Below are 18,812 nucleotides of genomic sequence, written 5' to 3'. Positions count from 1 at the left end.
CATTCTGCAATTATATTATGTGCATGTTTAGAACGTTATCAATAATGGAAAATAATACCTCTAACTTTCTTCCTCATCACCCAATCATACACACTGGTACAAAGCAGATAGAGGTTGGAGGTGGTGAGAACTTAGTGGATAAAGCAAAGCACAAGCTTTGGCATCAGACAGACTGGAATCAGTGTAGATCTGCCACTTACTAGTGGTGTACTCTGAGTACATCAGTTAAGTCTCACTGTTCTCATCCTTAAAACAAAGATGATAACCCTACATTGTAAGACAGCTTTATGGCTGAAAAGAACTAGTGTATGTAAAAGAGCTACAAGCCATGCCAGGCACATGGTAAGTGTTGCAAACCCGTGACCAGCCAACCTTACCTCCCTCTCCTCTTTTTAGAATAGCACAACTGAGGAGCAGACAGTGACCCAGCATTAGGCAAAGACCCTTCCATCCCCAAGATTTAAGACTGAAGCACATGTCTAAGAGGCTAGGAACAGATGGGGTAGATAGGAGGAGGTAGCACAATTCCTTGGTGCAACTGGGGAACCCACTACTAGTAACTTTTTTGCTTGGGAACGCCTCAAAGAACACAGAGCATCGTAGTCATAAGGGAATGAAATTCTACAAAATCTGAGCTTTCAAGTCTCAGCCTCTAGCAGCCCACCTGTGCTCACAGAGAGGATCAAAGCCATGCTGCACTCTACTCAGCATTCAGTACATGCCGTTGCTTAAATCCCATCCCTGAAAAAGCTAACTTTTAAAAAAATTGAAATTAAACATCAGTGTCTGTGCACGCAGTAAAATAAATTCTTCACTTGCTCTGCTGCTTTCCAAAGCTCATCTGGGACTACAGCTCAAACTGAATTTCAACTTCATACCCAGATTAGGCCTTCAGCCTGAAAGGACAAGGTGAGAACTTGGCCCATTAAATATTATGGAGTAAGTCAAGTAGCCTAGAGTTGTACTCCAAGCATCTCCAGAATGGTTTCAGATTTTTTCAACAAAGACCTCTGAGGTTTGATTTCAACCCGAGGCTCTGAGTGGCGTGAGTTCACACTGCCACATTAGGAGAACATCTGATGAACACCAGGGTACTCAGACAAAACCCTACTGCTTCCTATTAGGGCTCAGTGGTGCCTGTTCTCACATTACAATGGTTAACCTTGGATTAAAGAACATTTGGATAATAATGGCATAGACTTTTCACAGTTCACTTAAAACTTTATAAGGACTTGTTCTTTGTAGAGGAAAGTGCATTAATATATAAAACAAGCATGTCGTTTAGTTATACTTGCCCATGTGTGTTTTCAGGGTCACTATTTCAGGAAAATATAGGTAATTTCAATGCTTTTTTAAATAAAGTGAGAGAAGGCAAACCTTTACAGTTCACTTGAATAAAGCTGTATGACCTACATACCATGTATTAAAAACAATTATTATGCTGTTTCCAGACAGTATGGGGTATATAACCAGAGCTCCCATCGTTAGGCATGCCTCAGCATAGCTCTTAAAGAATCCAGATGGTGGTTTTCAACTTTATCTCCACAGCGTCCCCTTGAAGTATGCATTATAATCACAGTCTCCTTCTTCCTTCAAAGTTTTGTTGAGCAGACCCTACAGGAGAAGGGGCATCCTGCTGTTATTGGTGGGCTGTAACTGCACTGGCTATTACCCTAAACAGCCACCAAAATGGCATATGCCAGAGAACACTCCTGATCCACAAGAGCAAGTTTGTAGCCCGAGGGCAAAATTGGTACCTAGAGGAATTTCTCACATAAGGTAGACCTCTTTTTTTTTTTTTTTAATGACACTTTTGCTGCAATCCAAAGAAAATGAAGGTGAAGGAAATGAATTTACAATTTGTTTTTTGATAAAAAATGATTTCTAATCAGGTTTTAGTACAATAAGCAAAGAAATACTCCAATGGGAAAGAATGCTAAGATGAACTAAACCAACTGTGGGTCAAACTTGGGCTGTCTTCAGGGATAGAGTTAAGCTGGAAACATCTCCTGTGTATCTCAAAAAGGATTCTCACACATTAAGTGTAACTTTCTAAGTGGAATCACAACGGCACAATGGTTTCAGCTTGGAAATCGTGGTGGAAGCTTTTCATTCTGCTGTGAAGTTTTGTGATATCTGTTTACATAGTTAACTTTGTACTGAGTTAAAACTATATGAGTTTGAGCTTTGCACAGTTCTAATATTGGCTTCTCTCTTAATTGGATTCATCATCAAACATTTGTGTCAACTAAACCTATAGAATATTTCGTTAGATTTTTAAAACTATGACATTGTTGAATTAACAGTGTCAAAATTTTAAATGCACATGTTCTTTGACTCCAAAATTCATTTCCAATAATTCATACTATGCATGCTCTTTCACTTGTACACAAAACTATGTTCAAGTTAATTGAAATATTTTTATTTGTAAAAAAAACAAAACAAAAAACTGTAAATAGGGAACTAGTGAAATTATTACGGAGCCTACAAATGAGTTAGGTCTGTATGTATTAATATGATAAGAGCTCCCAGATATAAGTTTTAAATAAATAAGATATAAACAATGGTGTATATAATATACAGCTAGCAATATTTCCTAATTGTTTCATCTGTAAATATGTTTACATCTATTTTTGGTTATGAATTAATTTAATATTTTTATATCTTTATTTCCATGGAATCCAAAGAGAGACAAGAGATGAATAATGGCAGAAGTGAGTACATGCATGAGTTGAAATCAGTTCACCTTAACTGTGTTTTCATAATATTAATTTTTAAAATAATTTTATTATTTTCCCAACTAAAGCATGAAAAAAAAGATGTGTTTTTTTTTTTGATATGTTATGTGAGTAGGATCTTATTTGCTATTGAGAAATTACATGATGACTCAGCATTAAGTCATAAAGCAATTGTCTGCACTCTGACCTCACAGGCCAGTGACTGACCTTTTCCCTCTTTTCCAGGACAGGGGAATTTAAATTAGGTCTTTCACCACATATATTTTAAATTTTATTTTTTTTTATTTTTATTTTTTAACACAGCAAGGTGATAAATGTTCCTGGTTGGGACAACCAGAAGACATAAGTATTAATAAGATTTCAGCACATCCCAAAGTTTTTTATTAATAATATAATGGGGAAGAATTTAAAAATATTACAAAAGGGGGGAATCATTAACAGTTGTGTATAATTTCCTTTTTAAAAGATTATTTTCCAGGAGTTCCCTGGTGGTCTAGTAGTTAGTATTCTGGGCTTTCACTGCCACGGCCCAGGTTGAACCCCTGGTCGGGAACTGAGATCCCGCAAGCTGAGCGATGTGGCCCAAAATTAAAAAAATTCTTTTTAAGATTATTTTCCATTAATTTTTAATTAATTATTTTAGAGCAATTTCAGGGTTACAGAAAAATGAGTGTAAAGTACAGAGAGTTCTTATATACTTCCCCACCCCCATACACACACATACCAGTTTTCCCTACATCAATATGCTGCATATGTGTGGTGCATTTGTTAGTATTAATGAGCCAATACTGATATATTATTAATTAAAGTCTATAGTTTACATTATGTTTTACTTTTCGGGTTGTAAAGTCTATGAGTTTTGACAAAGGTGTAATATGTATCCACCATTACCTTTCAACGGTCTATTCATTTTTTAACGTGCTCTAGCTATCTACTCAGGATTGACCTCAGAGCAAAAGACTGAAGTAGTGAAGACATTAAATATTTTTTTCTTCTCACGTTCTGTCTAAAGTGCTCAGTGCTCTTTCACAGCCACAGGCTCTGCTGTCATAGATTACAACGATTTTGATTTATGGTCAGGAATCATAGCATCCTAATACATCTCTCTCCTCAGGAGAGTCTGCAGTAGAAACCATTGTCTAGAGAGTTGAGCATTTAAGCCCAAAGGCAGGAACAACTCATATCGTACTTATAGGTGTACGAATTTGAAGGTGGCTGGGCCCTTCCATGCGGATTTACAAGGTATAGCACATTATCAACAAGCTCACTCTAATTGCAAACTATTTACTGCTGTTGATTCTTTTAAAATAGGCTTTAAAACCATCCAGAATCACTTTTCTATCAATAGAGATTTATCTGGACTCTAGTTGAATTTTTATTCACCAATTTCCATTTAGGAAGTTGATCCATTGTTTCCACTGTGTGACCTTGGAAGGTTCATGTTCTCTTTAACCATTTACTGTCCAATCATATTTGAATTTTGTGTTAAGAAAATAGGATAAATTATAAACTCAAATCATGTGGCATGAGGTCTACTCTACACGCACATCAAGTTTAGCAAACAAATTTGTTTTGGGTAAAAAAAAGAGAAAAGAACAAATTTATTCCTTTCTCTAACATAACATATTTACCTAGAATGACATGAAAGTCACCCCACAATATTATTGGAAAGATCTCATTCCGAAAAGTAAATTAGGTTTGGGATTTTTAAAGCAAACATAGAATAAAAATTAAACTTTGACCTGAGTTCTACTCCAATCACCAAATTGAGGCAAAATATAGTGCACAGTAGTATATAGACTTGAATGAAAATAAAATCTCAGCTCAGAACCTGTAATTTAAATGAAATCACTTTTTACAATATAACTCATAGGACCTATGAATTATAATCCAGCCTAAAATGTTGTCAAGATGTGCCACCTTTGCCATTAAAATTTCATTGTGACACTCTACCAGAGCAAGCTGCTCATTTTTGAAGGGTGTTACTTAAGAAAAATGGCTAATTTTTGTTTGGTTAATCAAACAGTGGGAAGCCTTGTAACAGATAATTGGGCTAGCTGGGTCATCTTTATAATCTGACACTTACACAGGTCTTTGTATTTTCAAGTTCTTCTACGACCATTTTTCTTGGTTCCATAGATAAAACTTGGAGAAGTAAATTAATACTTCAATTACTTCAATACTTCAAGTGAATTAATACTTCAATTCACGTTTTACAAGTGAGCACAAAGAAGCAAAGTAAGATTAAGCAAATCAGATGCAACGCCAAGATAAGAAATTTTTGCCCTGGCAGGCCTAATCCACTGCTTTTTGTCCCTCAAGGAATCCTAAACCTTTCTATTTGAAAATTTCCAAAGAGAATGAAGCTATCAAATACACACTCACAATCCAGGTCCCTCACTTTTCTGGTCCAAGTAGTCCAGTTATAGATTTAACCTAAAGTAAGTTCAGATATTCAGATATAAAATAATATGGCAAGTAATAGTTACTACAGTATTAACAGTCTCTTATTTTAAAACAGCCTTCAAAGTTTAAAAATAACATGACTTTACTCGTGAGGAGATTTTCTTTCCAACTCTCCCCCTTCATTCTTTTTCTGTTCTCACTAGAACAATACTACCACTGTGCAGGTTCTGTTTGCAACACCCCAGGAAGTTCTCTGGGTCTGTCTCAATGTTACAGAAAAGAAATGAGAACAATAAAAATAGCATATAAATGTGGGGAAATAATAGGGCCATTATCTGACATTTAATTGAGAAACTTGATCAGAGGGCAGAATTCACATTATCTTAGCCCAAGTGGCTCTGTGTACGTTCCTTCTTTTCTCTTCCTTTCATTTCTTGGCTCCAATCCACCCCATCACTCACCACCCACCAAGAACTTACACAGACAGCCACCTTACAGGGTGGCAGTGTTCTCCCTGTGAAAGAAGCCATTTCAACTCAGGAGGTAAGGATGCCTCTTAAAGTATTAAATGCTCATTTTACACAGTTCATCTGGATGATAAATTGAGGTTTTCAGCTTTGAAAGGATCCTAGAAGAATTCAGATTTTGAAGCAGAATATTTGAATTTTTTAGGAGCTTCAGTTGAGCTAACATAACCATTTATTAAGGGATAACATGCTGCAGTGTAGCATGATCTGGATCAAATCCCAACCCCACAAAATTAACTTGGTCAATTTGAGGATTAAACTTCTTGGCAATAATATGTATGATGAAAAACTTGAAAACAAATTAATTAAAAGAACTCGATTTCTTGCTCCTGTCATAAATATTGCTATTTTGGGTGAATGGCATTTTATGTTAAGAGCTCAGAGATTTAACAAGGCCTAATGGTGGCAAGAATAGATAAAATTATTTTTTTAATGAATTTATCATCTTTAGAAGCACCTATTCCTTCTTGTGTAGGATTTGTATTTTTTCAATATAAAATAAATCTACTTTAAAATATATTTTATGTTCTTCAAGTGCCACTAAATGAAGCAACTGAGTAAGATATGACTCAACACTGGGAAGTACATATACAGGTTTATACAATCCCTTATATTTAGCTCTTAGAAAATGAATAATAAAGTAGAAATGTACTGTTGAAGTTGTATATTGATCCCCTAGTTGGAAGCTTGAAACACAAAGAAACAAAAAGATGTGATCATGCATGATGAGATTTGAAAAAAACATCTTTTTTAAAAATTAATTAATTTATTTATTTTTGGCTGCGCTGGGTATTCATTGCTGTGCACAGGCTTTCTCTAGTTGTGGTGAGCGAGGGCTACTCTTCGTTGAGGCGTGCGGGCTTCACTAGCTGTGGCTCGCGGGCTCTAGAGCTCAGGCTCAGTAGTTGTGGAACATGGGGTTAGTTGCTCTGTGACATGTGGGATCTTCCCGGACCAGGGCTTGAACCTGTGTCCCCTACATTGGAAGGTGGATTCTTAACCACTGCACCACCAGGAAAGTCCAAACACTTTCTTATTTATTAAGCTTTTATATATTCTCTCTTTCTAGAAAATATCAATTACATGTACTATATTGACACCATAAGTGTTCTACACATGTTCGTAAACTCAAGTTTATATATATATTTATGAAATTTAATGAATGTCACTCTAAACAGATAGCCATAATTAACTGTTCTGAACAAGAGTCCCAGATGCCATAACTAGACTTTCACTCATTCTGTATCTATCCATTAATTCATACCTAGCATTCTAGTTTAAGAATTATTTCTTACCATTTTATTGACAATTCTAAAAATAAAAATTTAAAAGGAGAATAAGCATTCTGATGTCTAATTTCTCCGAGTTTGTTATTCATATCTTAAGGATCACATAAATTTTGTTTTATAATTCAATTCTCCCTCCATTAAAATAAATAAATACAAACAACAGTACTTTTCAGAACTGTATGTATATTTCCTTGCTCTCTAAATTGACTGAATAAAAACTGTTCTTTTCCATCTATTTGAGTGGCAGAGCTGTTTTCAGAAGTGGAGTGACACAGTTCCTTGAGTCAGCTAATGAAGCTTATATTTTATGGAGGCATAACTCTGATTTTTACGAGCCTTTTCTAAGTACATTAACAGTGTAAGCTATATTTTTGAAAGCATCTATAAATTATAAAATGGTATAGATGTAACAGTGTGTGCCTACAGTTACATACCTAAAAGCCTTAAGAACATACTGGTATACTCCCCCATCCCTATAAAAAAGCCAGAAGGATGCCCTTGAAATTCATTTTAACTCCTTCAAGTTGACATGCACTGCATGTCAAGAATGAAAATCAATGGCAATTTATTTTATATGCACAAAGCACTATGCAATTACAAGGGCAATATAAAATGATTATCAATTTGTCATTTTCTCCCTTTTTTATTTTATCTTTTTGAAATTGCTTCCATAATATATCAAAGAAATGAGATAAGGGTAAATGTATAAACATTCAGGATTAAATGTTTCTAAATTTTAATAAGGATATATAGAAACTGATGTACTTACAAATGAATTCTACCACAAATTCTACCAGGTCTCTTTACCAGTCCTTTTCCCCACACTCCATCCTCAAGAAGATGACTCTAGTTCCAGATCCCATCTGCCATGCAAATAGTGTCTTCGGATATGAAGGGAATGAAATCTACACTCTTTTAATTTCTCCCAGAGTACTCCTTACTATACCCAGCACTTCCATAAGCTTTAAACTATGCTGCTGGTATGGCTAATGATGTGCATTGTTCATTTCAAAACATTCTTTTTGCCTCCATTTTGTAATGATATAATAAAGGTATTCAAGATGTAAAAGTCCATAATCATGGAAAGATAACTAACACTAAAAGAGACCTTAGAGGTCACGAAGTCTAGAGTGGTGTTCTTCACCCATTCTTCCGTATCACTCCCCAAGGAGACTTTCTAGGCATTGCTTTCCACGTTGCCCCCAGTTTTAACATTACAGATGTACTGTACATCTGTTTATGTATTCTATGTATATCTGTGCTTTATACATTAAAAGAGTAGGATTTCTGTCCCCCTAAGAAAAAATTTTTACCCCCTTGGGTAAAATCACCTAAGAGTTGAATATATTCTTCGGTTAAGGAAATATTACCAAAAAAGAGCTAGTAAAATGATAGTATATCCTGTCAAAATGGTATTAGTCAATTATAGTGAGGCAAAAGTTGTAGTTCCCACCTTTGAACATCATTAATGTGATACTGAGATACGTCATCTCTGGAAGAGAATCTAAGGGAAGAAATGATACTACTATTAATTATGTCTCCCTATCTAATATCTTCCCTTATTTCTCTTTCATTGATTATATGGACACTATTTCCTTTTGTCAAGCTGGTAACACTAAAAGAACATGTGGGCTTCCCTGGTGGTGCAGTGGTTGAGAGTCCCGCCTGCCGATGCAGGGGACACAGGTTCGTGCCCCGGTCTGGGAAGATCCCACATGCGTGGAGCGGCTGGGCCCCTGAGCCATGGCCGCTGAGCCTGCGCGTCAGAAGCCTGTGCTCCACAACGAGAGAGGCCACAACAGTGAGAGGCCCACGTACCGCAAAATAAATAAATAAATAAACAAACATGTAACTTCTTTCTTTCTCAAACCTTTTATGACTTCTTTTTCATTTAATTTTTCTGTCTGTTTATCACAACAGTACCCTTTCATAGCATCTTTCATCAATAGCAAATCAGCTTAAAGATACATGATCATTCATAGTATGAAAGAACATATACACACATGTATAATACACACATAAATATGTGCACATATGCCATTCCAAAGTGAAGAAAGGCCACACATGGTGACATTCTGTATTGCTGAAGACCAGAGGCCACGGTAATATATAACAGATTGTAGAGATTGTTCATGATGACATTTAAACATTGCAGTTTCACACCCAATCATGACAAATTTGACTAATGCCATTCCTTTCAGTGCAGCTTATGGAACTAAACCAATTAATATTACAACCGTTGACAACGTAATAGTGAATAGTTCAGAAGCCTAATCAATAAAAATAGATCCTCAACCAGGGCAAAAAGCAATCGAGTAGATTCAGAAGTTTGTTTTAAAGCATGTTTCTGAAGGTTAAATTAGACTTAACAAATGAATTTCTACTTTTTAAGATGACAAACTACACACCTTCTCCTTGAGGAAAGAGTCAAAATAGCGCTTCCGATGAAGATTTCAACACAATTAGGTGGCATGTCTTTTTCACTGACCAAGACACTCTAGCTCATCCAAATTAGGTTCAACGTTAATTTTGCTTTTAGTCATTAATTTATTTCTTACTTTCTCAATTGTTCTCATTTCTTAATTGCTAGCAGGCAAAAGACTTCTGTGTAACCAAGTGTTTTTGACTTTGAGAAGCTGGACGTGAGAAGGGCCCATCTGTATGGGTCAAGCTGCTCTTCACTTGTCTTCTCTAGTCGGAAGCTTCTGATCAGTAGACTTAAGAGTTATTTCCAGTGACCTAGTGTAGAACTGAAAGTTGGAAGTTCTTTCAGCCAAGAGTGTCCAACAGGAATTCATGGACTGTAAACACAATCTATCGAGTTGCCCCATGCTTCAGCAGTTTACAGGAAGTACAGATTATTAGAAGAGAGTCAGGCTCGATTTTTGCTTATGCCTCTGTCACAGTTTGTTGCTACTGATTTTTTAGAAGGCACAGATACTGTGTCTATCCACCCAAGTGACGGTTTAGGGGCATGCTTGGGCTCTATGAAGAAATGATCTTAACTGCTGATGCCAATTTTTCTCTAAAATATGTTGTATGTAACATTGGTGGTACCCAAGATAATTTTACTTGGTAAATGATAAACAATGATTTTTAGTGTTGTTGTTATGTGCTCATTTTAATGTGTATTAGAATTATGTAACCAGCATTTCAGAACCTATATTTCTTCTATGTCACTCTTCAAGACAAGGCTAATAATAATACTTAGAAATGGCAAAACTATGTCTGTGATGCAAGCATAACCATTTTTTTGCCTTTTCACTTTCCAATATAACAAAGCTAATTATCAGGATATTCAGCTTGAGATCGAGATAAGTACATATGAGATTTTCAGAAAGAAAAGTTCCAGGGTGTTAATCAGTTCAAATGACTTGTGGATTTAGATTCAGCAAAGGTCAAATCATTTCTCCTGAAACATATCTGCATGCAGCAAAAAAAAAAAAAAAGGATATAACATAGTTAACCTATATACAGCTATACATTTTGTTTCCAGGAACAGCAGCATAAAGAAGTACAACAGTCTTAGTCTGGTTTACCAAAAACATGAATATATTTCCAGGAGGCATTTTTCTAAATCTGACTCAAAAGAGTGGATATGTTGCTGAAAAAGTAACTATATTTTAACTTAATTTCTGATTGTTTCACAAGGAAATGAGGACAAGGCCTCACTGGCCTATTTTTGTTCTCCTCCAAGAGCTTTCCTCTGCCCTTGAATAAAGCCGACCTCCATTCCATGGAACATAAAGCTCATCTGATCTAGCCTCTGTCTGTGCTCCAAGCTCACCCTTCTCCATCTTCCTCTTCATTCACTATAACTTGGACACCTGAGCCTTCTGCAATTCTGGGCTAAAAAACTCTTTCTCTAGGAACTTTTCACATACTATTCCCTCTGCCAGGAACACTTTTCCCTCAACTCTTTGCGTATCATTCTCTTCTCATCTTAACATATCAGCTTAAATTCATTCTCTCAAAGAGCATTCCCTATCATGCTATTCAAGAGAATACCTCCACTCTGTATCACTTTCTCTCTCTGCTTTTTGTCCATTTCCTTCATAAGAAATAGGTATTTGCTATTTTTTTCTTTAGTTACTTTGTGTATGTGTATGTATGTGTCTGTGTGTGTCTGTGTGTGTATTTCACTCTCTGTTTCCCTTGAATTAAAGCCATTAGGGCATGAACTGGTATTGTCTTATCCATCATATTTTCCCCTTAGTAGCATACCCAGTGTCTGCACACAGTAGGTCCTTATTAAATATTTTTGAAAGGTTTAATGAGAACATATCTTATTGGTAATTTCCTCTATTTATTTTGAATATTTCAATCATCCTATTGATATTCTTCGAATAAATTCTTTTTTCAATGCAATATTAAAACATAAAATAGGGCAAATTATGCTTTGTCTCTTTTTATTCATTCAAAACTAAACTCGAGGCATGATTCTCAACACTCGGGTTCTGCACCTTAGCTTTGCATTGGGAGAGTATGATGAATCTCTCGCTTGAACACAAACTCATACCAATTTAAAATCCTAAACTCCAGGATGGCAGAGCCATCCTCAATTTATAGTCTTGGCAGTGCAGTTTTTCTTACTGCAATGTGTTCTTTGATTAATTACCCAACTAGTAACTAACTAACCAGTATTTTCTTCAGTTTTCTTTGTTGAAAGCTATTTTTCTCTTTGACATTTAGGTTTTTCTATCTTCCTTGTGTGATTTTTTCCATCGATCATTTCCTCTTTTATTTTCCTAATGAGTCACTTGAAAAGATCTTTTATCCGTCATCTTCCAGCACACGTGAAAGAAAACGTGTAGCATCTCAACCTGTTTGTTGAATTCATTTTTTTTCAGTTCCAATTATGTTCTCTGATTTATAAGTTGTGCATTTTTTACATGAAAATGTCTTCTTTCTTCACAAAGCCATATCATTCAAAATACCCCTATTGTATAAGTTAATTGCTTAATCAATTCAACAGATTTGTTCAACACCTACAACATGGCTGACACTGTCCTAGGCTCTGGGGAACAGCTGAGAACAAAATATTAAGTCCATGTTTTCATGGACTTCCAGCTGAGCAGGGACCTTCTAGTTAGAACATGTGTTCATGTACACACACACAAACACATCTACACACCTCTATCCTGCATAGGCCTGCTGAAATGTATGGATCCTATACAGGGGAAAAGGAGAGAATGTATATTGAGAGTTAATCAGCAATACTTGTTACATTATTACTGTATTTTATTAACTAAATCCAGGAAATAAATTATAAAAATGTCCAAATAATTAAGAATATACTATGTAATCTCTGGGATCCAGGAGCATATAATCCAGTTGGAAAGAAGAAACATAGGGTAATTTAACTAACAACATGATTTCTTATCATAGTATAATCCCCTTCAAAGAAGGATTTCCTCACCTCTGTCTCCAACCTCAATTCCAGCTACTACGAGGACTTTATGCTCTAAGTATTGACACTTTTCTGGGAAGTACCATGCTCTTTCACCATCCCATGCCTTTGCAGATGCTGTTCCAACTTTTTGGCGTTGTATTCTTACCTGAAAAACTTTTCTTCATCCCTCAAGACCAAAGTCTAATGATCATACTCAGCTCAGACCCTGGTTCATAGAGGTTCTCAGTAAATGGTGTTGAATGAGTAAGTGAATATAGAAACAAACGTATGGTTGCTATGAATGCTGAATCAATGATGCAAATGCATAAGGCCTCTAGGTTCAAATTGAGAGAGAGAGAGTGCTCAGGATAAGTATTCAGAAAGGAAAGGAACTATTCTTAAAAACTGTGTAAACAACTTTGTATGTCAGAGAGTGAGAAACCATTTACAGGAACAACGCGAATGTGATTTAGAAGCATATGACAACATACTTACTTTCTTCACTCTTCATATTTGTACTCTGCCTAATACCCATGATGAAATTACAATAGCAAGTTTCCCTTTGCACTGAAATGTCACTTAGGCTACCTACGGTATATATATATTAAGAAAAGGATCTAGTACGTAAAGTTTGTGACCTTTGTTTCCTTCTTGGAAAATACATTTGTTTCCCTCACCACTAAGTGAATTTTCCAAATTAAAGACTCCTGATACATGTTGATAGGTTCAGTTCCAACTCTTAATCTTTAACACCCTTCCTGGTTATTTATAAAGAAAAACTAAAGAATAAACTTAAATATTTCAGATTTATCAATGCAGCCCATTTTGAATATACTCACCTCAACATATAATTAGCCTAAAATGTTGAGGATGCCAATATTTACATATCACAAGCAACTACATGAATAACATAATAGAAATAAAGTCACAAAGTTATTTCAACCTTCTCAAGGTAAAAGTTTATGAAAGTGGAGGCAGATTGGTGCTTGGGTTGGGTCAATGTGTTCACACAGTTCTCTATCAGCAGAATGCATTTTCTGTCTATTCCAAACATTCTGTTTAGATTTATAAAATTTCTGTATTTTCCACTAACATGTAAAACTCTAGTTCAAGCCAGAGTTTTCTTGCTTTAAGACTGAGACCTAATTTGAGCCTTGGAATTGCCTCCAAATCTGTAAATCCCATGCTGGATGATTCTGAGCTTGTTAGTGGAGCTGCTGCATCCTGTGCAATGTGAGAAGTATGGAGGCAAGTCATGACCTCTGGAGTCTGCTCATGCAACTCCAGAATTCTGTGGTTCTGTGAGTGGTTTTATAAGCCCAGATCAATATGTTGTTAAATGATTATTTTCCCCAAAATGGTAATGTCATGACTCATACAAATATATAATGAACACTTATAAACATTTTAATTTATTCATTAATGTGGGATTCAGCAAGATGTTACTACCAATAAAATGTTGACCTCATTTATATAGGTCAATCAAAATTCTGAAACACATTAATAAAAATATGCAAGACTGTCCTTCCATGGGTTAATGATCAATTGCATTCCATCAGACAAGACTGATTTATATTTCTATGAACAAAAGTTATTTGCATTATTATTAGTTTTCCACAAATAAAAACACTGAAAGACAATAAAAGGTGGAGACAGAAAGATGCGCAAGATAGAAGACTGAGTATTCTTTGAGAATATATTTCACAACTTTTCCATACAGAGATCCCTCAACTTAATTAGAAAATCACATCCCTTTTTTTATCCTAAGTTATTCAATCACCTTGCAAATTTTAACACATATGCTTCTTATCAAAATAGATATTGTCAGAAATTTCAAATTTGAGAGATGATAGAATATTCATTTCATTTAAAGTATCTCGTTTCAGATTGATTTTAGAAACAGAAGCTTTTGTTCAGGCAAAATGTAAATCACTTAAAGATGGAGCTCCCCTGGTTAAAGTGGGGGTTTGGAGAGTTTTTAAAGCATATAAATAGCCAAAAGGTGGAAACCACCCAAATGGCCATCAACAGAAGAAGAGATAAGCAAAATGTGGTATACACATACGATGGAATATTATTCAGCCATGAAAAGGAATGGAATTCTAGTACATGCTCAATATGGATCAATCTTGAAAACATTCTTCTAAGTAAAATAAGTCAGACACGAAAGTACAAATATTATATGACTCTACTCATATGAGGTATCCAGAACAGACAAATTCATAGAGACAGAAAGTACAATTGTCATTATTAGGGACTGAGGGGCTGGGGGAAATGAGGAGTTATCACTTAATGAATACAGAGTTTCTGCCTGGGATAATAAAAAAAATTCTGGAAATGGATAGTGGCACTGGTTTCACAACATAGTGAATGTACTAATGTCAATGAATTGTACACTTAAAAAACAGTTAAAATGTTAAATTTTATGCATATTTTACTACAGTAAAAATACCAAAAAATGTGGTTATAGTTTTAAATCCTGACTCATAATAAGGAGTGTATAAAAGATATCTCATCTTTATTGACAGTTTATTTTACTTACTACTACTACTAAGTCCAACACCCTGCCAGTTAGTTACAAACCTAAATCCCTCCTTGTACCCAGATTTTCTAACTCCTAACCTTTATTCTTATTGAGATCCTATATAGATCTTAACTTTTTTTACTCCAGATCTCAAGGCTTTATAAGACAGTAATAAAAAATCCCATGTATCCACCCAATATTAAGGCTTACTATATAGCCATAGTAACCATATAGTACTATATAGAATAGTAGTATTGGCAAAGGGATAGACATGTAGGCGAAAGGAACCAATACAGAAACAAGAAATAGTCCCACACAAATGTGCCAAACTCATTTTCTACAAAAGTAGAATAGCCTTTCAATAGAGGAAGAATAACCTTTTTTACCAAATGCTGCTGGAACAACTGCACATTCATAGGAACAACTGCACATCCATAGGCAAAAATACAAACACTGATCTAAACTTCACACTTTATTCAAAACTCAAAATGGATTACAAACTTAAAACATACAACATTTTTAAAAATTATAGAAGAAAATCTTCAAGATCTAGGGCTAGGCAAGGAGTTCTTAGACTTGACACCAAAATTATAATCCATAAAAAGAAAATCTGACAAATTAGACTTCATCATTTGCACTTTGAAAGTCCACATAAAGAGGATGAAGAGGTAAATTATAAACTGGGAGAAAATTTTTACAAACCACATATCCAAAAAGGAGTAGTGGGCTTCCCTGGTGGCGCAGCGGTTGAGAGTCCGCCTGCCCATGCAGGGGACACGGGTTCATGCCCCAGTCCAGGAAGATCCCACATGCCGCGGAGCGGCTGGGCCCATGAACCATGGCCACTGAGCCTGCGTGTCCGGAGCCTGTGCCCCACAACGGGAGAGGCCACAACAGTGAGAGGCCCGCGTACCGCAAAAAAAAAAAAAAAAAAAAAAAAAAGGAGTAGTATTTAGATTACATAAGGAATCCTCAAAGCTCTACAGTAAGAAAACAAACAATCCAATTATGAAGTGGGCAAAAGACATAAAGAGATATTTCAATGAAGAAGATTGCCAACAAGCCATAAAAAGATGTTCCACTTCATAGTCATCAGGAAAATATGAAACGAAAACCACACTGAGACTGCACTGCACACCCATTAGAATGGCTAAAGTAAAAAAAATGGTGACAACCCAAATTCTGGCAAGACTGAAGAGAAACCAGATCACTCACATGTTAGTGATCCAAATAGAAGACAGTAGAGACACTCTGAGAAACAGCTTAGCAGGTTCTTTTCAAATTAACAATTACCATATGACCTAGCAATTACACTCTTAGGCGTTTATCCTAGAGAAATGAAAACTCATATTTACATAACAGGCTGTACATGAATGTTCATAGGAGCTCTATTTGTAATAGCCAAGAAATGGATTCTTACCAGGTGCCATACAACAGGTGAATAGTTAAGCAAATGGTGGTAGAGCCATAGCATTGGATACTACTAAGCAGTAAAAGGAATGAACTATTGATACACACAGTAACTTGAATGAATCTCAAAGGCATTATTCCTAGTGGAAAAAGTCAGCCTCAAAAAGATACACAGTGTATAACTATATTCATATAATTTTAGAAATGGAGGTTAGAGAAGTAGGGGGAGATAGGTTTGGTTATAAAAGTGCAACACAAGGCATCCCTGTAGTGAAGGAACTTTACTGTGGAGGTAAATACACAAATCTATACATGTGAGAAAATCTTACAGAACTAAATCCACATCCACACAAGTACAAGTAAACCTGAGAAAATCTGAATTCACTGGGTAGATTATATCGATCTTAATATCATAACTGTGAAATTATTCTATAGTTCAACAAAATATTACCATTGGAGGGAACCAAGTAAAGTGTGTATGACAACTCTGCAGTTTTTCTTACAACTGCATATAAATCTACAATTATCTCAATGAAAAATTTCAGTTTAAACATAAGAAGAGACATCTACAAAAAAGAACATTCAAAATAAGGGAAGTATCTAGGAAGTTACAAAAGCAATATCAGAAATTAAAACAAAAAATCAACAGAAAAGTTGAAGTAAAAAATTGGGGGAAAAGTCAAGGAATTAACAGTTCTGTCCACAAGGTCAAACATCCAAATATTATGAGTCTAGAAAGAGCAGAGAAAATACAGAGAGGAAACTATTAAATAAATAACAACCAAAAAAATTCCCTGGACTGAAAACCTGAAAATAATTCAAAACAAATGTGATGTATAAACACACAGAACAATAAGTAAAAATTACCAGCAGCAAGGCATGCCCTGCTGATATTTCAGAAATATCAAGAATAAATTCAGGATTCTACAACAGTTTATCGTGAGAAAAATTAGGTCACATATAAGAGACTGGGAATCAAAACACCATAATTCTCACTCAAAAGTAAAAAACAAGTAATACTACAAAAGTCCAAGAGGAAATATTTTATCGTCTAAATTCTGTACCTAGTTAGACTATCAATCAAGCATAAAAGTAAAATAAAGGCATTTGACGTAACAAAAAGTTTAACCTGTGGTACAACCTTTTTTTAAGGAAGCTACTGGAGAATGTGCTCTACTGAAACAAGGCAATAAGCAAAAGGAAGTCACAGGAACCAGGAAATAGGCCCCATCACCAAAAGGAAAAAGAAAAATGGTGAAGGAAATTGCCAGGATGCTTAGAACCCACCACAGAAGAAAGAGTCCAGTCCAAGTTGGAGCAGAAGGAAATACTCTGTAAACATCCCTCTAAGACATCCCTCTAAACTGACAGTTGAACTGATATGTTTGACCCACCCTGTGCGAGGCTTACCATTCTAACAGAGTTCAGGAATTAATTAGCAATAAGTAGAAATAAGCATAAGCCAATGATGACAAGACAGTTAATACATTCTGGTACACTAGAGGATTGACCTTTGAACAATACAGACAGAGACAGTATACATAGTCATCACAATGCAATCCCTGTGTAGTCATTTAACCAAGACAAACAAATGAAAGACAATCACACTGGCAGGCTGGAAGGAGGGAAAGTATGAGAGGGTGAGAGTGTGTGTGGTGGTGGGGGGAACGTGGGGTGAAGGTCATGGTAATAATGCCAAAGCCTCATCTTTCATATTTAGCCATCAGTAGAAAATAGCTGCAACTGAAATGTTTTTCAATAGCAGTATAAATATATTTTCATGTTTTAAATATGGATGTAAATAGAACAAATAGACAAATGTGCTGGGAATGAAGACTTTGAGGATAGCAATGTGGAGTGGGGAAGTGTGGAGCAGAGGCTACTATTTTTAATTATCAGCCCTTTAGCATCATCTTAATTTTTAACCATTCATATGTCTTACTTTAATAACACAATAGTTTTTTTTAATATAATGCAAATAATTTTGAAAGTTTACAAAACACAGAAAAAAATTAAAATTACTGCTATAAGCCTGCAACCCACAGGGCACCACTGCTAAAATTGGGGTCTATTTTCTAAAATGATGGTACAAACTTAGAAAAAAGAAATAGCTGATTCAAACAAACACAAAACATTCAATTATAGGATTTAAAATCTTCATTTGGAAAATAGTGCTTAATCTTCAAGCACTCTTCTGAAAACACTAACAATTACAATTGACATTGCAATTGACACTAGGGAAATCTTGGCAGGAACTGAACTGAGTAGCTTGGAAAGGAATCACCCACAGCTGTCCCCGCCCGCATGTATTCAAATTTGACCATTAAACATGAGAAAAACGGAGGACTAACTAATTGAGAATGATGATGAACAATCTACCTTAGGGTCACTTTTGTGGAAGCTAATTCATTTTGATTAAACCTCCAAACCATCAGTGTTAAGCTTGAAGCAATACTGCACACACCTGCTATTTCCCTCTAATAGATTATATCATGACATGTTTTTTAGTCTTTTAAATTCAAAAAT

This window comes from Leucopleurus acutus (assembly GCF_964270905.1).
Source record: "Leucopleurus acutus genome assembly, chromosome: 3".
Taxonomy (NCBI): Eukaryota; Metazoa; Chordata; class Mammalia; order Artiodactyla; family Delphinidae; genus Leucopleurus; species Leucopleurus acutus.
The sequence above is the reverse complement of the archived record's forward strand: the minus strand, read 5'-3'. Positions refer to the sequence as shown.